Genomic DNA, 6,660 nt, shown 5'->3' with positions numbered 1-6,660 from the left:
CGTAATATTTTTATTTGTGTAATATTACAAGTTTATATTCGTATCCCTTTAGCTTCATTCTCCTGAATTTATTCTCGTAAAGAATAAAAATAATTAAAATAATCTAACCTGGCCATATTACTCCAGGAGTGAAATAATTCTGCAAACTGTGACTATTCTGGAAATGTTCCCTCTTAATTCTCATAATATGACGTTTTTGTCATAACATCACCACTTTTATGTTTTTTTTTTTGTGTGTTTTTACTTTATTGTCCTAGGTCTTTTTTTCTCATATTAGTCATTTTACCAATACTCCCCCAAAAAGTCTGTTCCTGTATTCCATGTTTCTCCTCATCAGTTTGAAGGCTTTCAGGTGGTTGTCTATTAGGGAACATTTAAAGTTAATTTATCCCCCATTTCCCCATTTACAGGTGTAGATACAGAATTTGGCAAGAATAAACAAATTATTAAGCATAAAATCAGCTTTTCTGTCTCTGAGAGTGGTTCCAGATGTTACATCCTCTCTTTGTAAGGGATGGGTAGGAAATGTTTTATTAAGATCCAGTCCTGGAGTTTTTTTTTCAAAAGGTTGCAGTGCTTTCACAACAGGAAAATAGATGGTCTGTTGTTTCAATGTCGTTGTCAAAAAAAGGTACTTGTGTTGATGTCCAAATTAAATCTCTGTTTTAGGAGATCCCTGGATGGAAAGATGCTATTGAGAATCTTAAAATTAACATCTTTGGCTTTAGGACTTTAGTTTTTGCCAACTTTTCTGTTTTTATGTCTTTAAAAACTAATCTTAAGTTTATTTCGGTAAATGTGAGGGGCCTAAGATATAGGGTCAAAGAAAAGCTATGTATTTGTACTGTAGAAACAAAAATCCAGATTGCATTCTTCTGCAAGAAACCCGCTCAATGGAGTCTGATGAAAAAATTTGGTCAAACCAATGGGGAGATCAAATACATCCAAATCAGCAGATATGGCTGTATTATTGAATACTTTTCCAGGGAAGATAATATATATGAAACACAGTAGTGGCGGCCATTGGTCTCTCTGCATATTACATATTGAAGACTCTTTAATTATCCTGGGCAATATTTACAGTTATTGCAACAGTTTTAAAAAGTAAGGAGCTTCTTACCATTATTGAAGTTAATGTTGAACAACTTAAACAAAGATTTCCTACTAAATGTGTCTTAACAGATGGGGACAGGAACGTGGTCATGGACGAAGGTCTTTATAGACACACCAATAAATTCACTAACCCCCTTCCAAACTGATTTTTTTCTGATTTCTGTAACAATTTGGGACTTATTCACTTACAGAGAGACAAACATCAATGAGATGCAGTTTTCCTGGTTTAAATCAGATGCTTCCAGCAGATCCAGAATAGATTTCTGCTTAGGAACAGATGATATTCTCAAACTTACATCAGACTGTAATATCTCTCCAACTCTGCTTATGGACCGTTGCTGTGTTAATTGATCAATTACTACTTTTCCTGAAAATGTGAGAAATAAGTTACTGGAAATTCAGTGCAAACCTCTTAAAATATGATCTCTATAGTATTGCAGCGAATCATACACAACGATGAACCCTAACTGTCAAGGTGCACAGTTATCTTTTAAATGCATAATATTTAGATCTTAATATAAATGTCGCACCCCAGCTGTCATGGTGACGACATTAACAACCTGACTGAATGCATCACTGGCTACATGAACTTCTGTGTGGAGAGCACTGAGCCTACACGACGACTACCATGCTTTGCAAACATTCTTCACCCGTTTTGACCCCCACCCCCACACACACACACACACACACACACACACACACACACACACACACAATGGCCCCCTCCCTGCCGTCAACCCTCCGCATGTCTCTAACCACCAGCCCCCCAGAGACCTACCATCCCCCCTGCCACCACTCTCATCAACCCCCGAGACATCCACACCTTGGGTCCTGCCTTCTTCCCCCCTCACAGTCACACCAATGCAGGTGAGAGGTCAGCTGATGAGGCTGAAACAGAGGAAAGCCCCTGGTCCGGACGGCATCCCCCCCCTCCCCCAGGCTGCTGAGGACCTGTACAGATGAGCTCTGTGAGGTCTTCAGAAGTTCTCTGATAACTCTGCCATTGTGGGCTGTGTGTCTGAGGGGAACGAGCTGGAGTACCGGTCGGTCATCATGGACTTTGTGGACTGGTGTGAGAAGAACCATCCATCCATTTTCCGAACCGCTTTATCCCTCATGGGGTCGCGGGGGGTGCTGGTGCCTATCTCCAGCGTTCACTGGGCGAGAGGCGGGGTACACCCTTGACAGGTCGCCAGTCTGTCGCAGGGCGTGTGAGAAGAACCATCTGTGTTTAAACACTAGCAAAACCAAGGAGATGGTGATCGGCTTCAGGAGAAGACCCCCACCTCACTCACCTGTGAACATCCAGGGGCAGGACATAGAAACGGTGGAGAGTTTCAAATACATGGGTGTTCACGTCAACAATAAACTGGACTGGACTCACAACACCGACGCCCTGTATAAGAAGGGCCAGAGCCTCCTCCACCTCCTGAGGAGGCTGAGGTCCTTTGGAGTGAGCAGGCCTCTGCTTAAGACTTTTTATGACTCTGTGGTGGCCTCAGCCCTTCTCTACGCTGTCGTCTGCTGGGCCCCTGGCAGCGCAGAGCGGGACAGAAAGAGACTGAACAAGCTGGTGAGGAAGGCCACTTCTGTCCTGGGCTGCTCTCTGGACTCAGTGGAGGAAGTAGCTGAGAGGAGGGTGTTGTCCAAGTTCACATCCATCATGGACAACACCTTTTACCCCCTGCACCAGACTGTAGAGGAGCTGAGCAGCTCCTTTAGTGCCAGACTTAGACATCCTGTCTGTAAAAAGGAGCGTTACCGCAGGTTATTCATCCCTGCTGCAACCAGATTTTACAATGCTGCACTGTAAATGTAACCAGAACTGTAACTACAATCCTCTGCCTTATTTCTTTTTGTATTTTATTTTTTTCTTCTACTTACCTTCTTCTTTTTGATCCATGGTATAACGAGGACACACTGTATATATATGATGCACCTCGTCCTACTTGACTCCTTCTTCCTATGATTACTGAGTCTGAGCCGACGTGACATGTGAATTTCTCCAATATGAGATCAATAAAGCCTAAAGCGTATCTTATCTTATCTTATTGAGGCGTTTAGCCTCTACAATAGTGCTGGTCATATAATCAGAATATCATAGAAAAAGTTGATTTTTTTTTTTTCAGTAATTCCATTCAAAAAGTGAAATGTGTAAATTATTTCATTACAGAGACTGTGCCCGAGGCGAAGGGAAGGAAACGATGTGGTAGAAAAGTGTCCGAACAACAGAAATGAACGCACCCTGGAGAGGACTGTGAAACAAAACCCGTTCAGAAATGTGGGGGGGGATTGACAAAGAGTGGACTGCAGCTGGAGTCAGAGCTTCCAGAACCACCACACAGACGTATGAAAGACATGGTTCCAGCTTTTGCATTCCTGGTGTCAAACCACTCTGGAACAGGAGACAGAAGCGTCTCGCCTGGACTAAAGACAAAAAGGACTGGACTGCTGCTGAGTGCTCCAAAGTTCTGATAACAGGAAGTTCTACATTTCCTTTGGAAATCAAGGTTCCAGAGTCTGGAGGAAAAGAGGAGAGGCACAGAATCCATGTTGTTGAGGTCCAGTGGAAAGTTTCCAGTCAGTGATGGTTTGGGTGCCATGTCATCTGCTGGTGTTGGTCCACTGCGTTTTCTGAGGTCAAAGGTCAATGCAGCTGCCTACCAGGAAGTTTTAGAGCACTTCATGCTTCCTGCTGCTGACCAACTCTATAGAGAGGCAGATTTCATTTTCCAACAAGACTTGGCACCTGCACACAGTGCCAAAGCTACCAGCACCTGGTTTAAAGACCATGGTGTCCCTGCCTGACCATAACTCCTTAGAAAATCTATGAGGTATTGTGAAGAGGAAGATGAGATACGTCAGACCTAACAATGCAGAAGAGCTGAAGGCCACTATCAGAGCAACCTGGGCTCTCATAACACCTGAGCAGCACCACAGACTGATGGACTCCATGGCACGCCGCATTGCTGCAGTAATCCAGGGAAAAGGAGCCCTAACTAAGTACTGAGGGCTGTAGATGCTCATAGTTTTCAAATGGCCAACATTTCTGGAAATCCGTTTTTTGTGTGTGTGTTGGTCTTAAGTAATATTCTAATTTTATGAGATACTGAATTTGGGGTTTTCATTAGTTGTCAGGTATAATAATCAAAATTAAAAGAACACTTGATATACACTCACCGGCCACTTTATTAGGTACCCCATGCTAGTAACGGGTTGGACCCCCTTTTGCCTTCAGAACTGCCTCAATTCTTCGGGGCATAGATTCAACAAGGTGCTGGAAGCATTCCTCAGGGAGTTTGGTCCATATTGACATGATGGCATCACACAGTTGCCGCAGATTTGTCGGCTGCACATCCATGATGCGAATCTCCCGTTCCACCACATCCCAAAGATGCTCTATTGGATTGAGATCTGGTGACTGTGGAGGCCATTTGAGTTTAGTGAACTCTGTCATGTTCAAAAAACCAGTGTGAGATGATTCATGCTTTATGACATGGCGCATTATCCTGCTGAAAGTAGCCATCAGAAGTTGGGTACATTGTGGTCATAAAGGGATGGACATGGTCAGCAACAATACTCAGGTAGGCTGTGGCGTTGCAACGATGCTCAATTGGTACCAAGGGGCCCAAAGAGTGCCAAGAAAATATTCCCCACACCATGACACCACCACCACCAGCCTGAACCGTTGATACAAGGCAGGATGGATCCATGCTTTCATGTTGTAGACGCCAAATTTGCACAATGAGCTTGTGCAAATTGTAGCCTCAGTTTCCTGTTCTTAGCTGAAAGGAGTGGCACCCGATGTGGTCTTCTGCTGCTGTAGCCCATCTGCCTCAAAGTTCAACGTACTGTGCGTTCAGAGATGCTCTTCTGCCCACCTTGGTTGTAACGGGTGGTTATTTGAGTCACTGTTGCCCTTCTATAAGCTCGAACCAGTCTGGCCATTCTCCTCTGACCTCTGGCATCAACAAGGCATTTCCGCCCACAGAACTGCCGCTCACTGGATGTTTTTTCTTTTTTGGACCATTCTCTGTAAACCCTAGAGATGGTTGTGCGTGAAAATCCCAGTAGATTAGCAGTTTCTGAAATACTCAGACCAGCCCTTCTGGCACCAACAATCATGCCACGTTCAAAGTCACTCAAATCACCTTTCTTCCCCATACTGATGCTCGGTTTGAACTGCAGGAGATTCTCTTGACCATGTCTACATGCCTACATGCACTGAGTTGCCGCCATGTGATTGGCTGCTTAGAAATTAAGTGTTAACGAGCAGTTGGACAGGTGTACCTAATAAAGTGGCCGGTGAGTGTACATCAGTCTGTGTTCAATGAATGAATATAATATACAAGTTTCACTTTTTTAATGGAATTACTGAAAAACTCTTTCTTATTCAAAGTATATGACCAGAACCTGTATACATGGTTCTGCCAGATCTCACTTTTTTAGTGCCACAATATGGTTATACAGAAATTTTACAATGTTTTTTACCCCCAATGAAATTAAAAATTACTAAAATAATTTTATATATATCTATATATATATCTATATATATATATCTATATATCTATATATATATATCTATATATCTATATATATCTATATATATATATATATCTATCTATATCTATCTATATATATATATATATATCTATCTATATATATATATATATATATATATCCATCTATATATCTATATATATATATCCATCTATATATCTATATATATCATCTATATATCTATATATATCTATATATATATATATATATATATATAGATATATATATATATAGATATATATATATATAGATATATATATATATAGATATATATATATATATAGATATATATATAGATATATATATATATATAGATATATATATATATATAGATAGATAGAGAGAGAGATAGATAGATAGAACTTTAGTTTTAATGACAAAACAAATATCCAGAGTGAGGTTATGATTCATGCATGAAATAACCGAGGCAGAGGGGAATGGTTCCATCACTTTATTGCATGACTCACTAACATTTTATCCTGCATAAGTGTTTCAGCACTGCATTAAAAAAAAAGGTCAAGAAATTGCATGATATTTACAATAGATGAATCACTATTACCACTTATACATTATGTACATATTAGTCTCTGGTTTGCTATGACAGTAGTTATAGTATGAAACACACACACACGCACGCACACACACGCACACACATACATCCACCAACTCTACAGGGAATTACAGTGCTTGCAATAAAACAACTGGCTGGACTCCATTCAGTCAACTCAAGGTTAGGATAAATGGACCTGAAAAGGGTTAGATGTTCTGCACCAGTGGATCAGTCCCTGTTTGCCTGATAAGGTGAAAAAAAAATAAATACAAGAAAAAGGTGCAGTTATTTCAAAAAGGCATCCTTTTAAATCTGGGAAGCACCTAGGGAGAAAAAACAAGGAAAAAAAAAAAAAAAAAAAAAAAAGACAACACCACCTCAGCAGGATTCTTCGGTACTGGGGGAGAGACTGACTGGAACGATGTGCACTTTGGGAT

The sequence above is a fragment of the Fundulus heteroclitus genome, chromosome 19, assembly GCF_011125445.2.
Source record: "Fundulus heteroclitus isolate FHET01 chromosome 19, MU-UCD_Fhet_4.1, whole genome shotgun sequence".
Classification (NCBI taxonomy): domain Eukaryota; kingdom Metazoa; phylum Chordata; class Actinopteri; order Cyprinodontiformes; family Fundulidae; genus Fundulus; species Fundulus heteroclitus.
Note: the sequence above shows the minus strand (reverse complement) of the source record.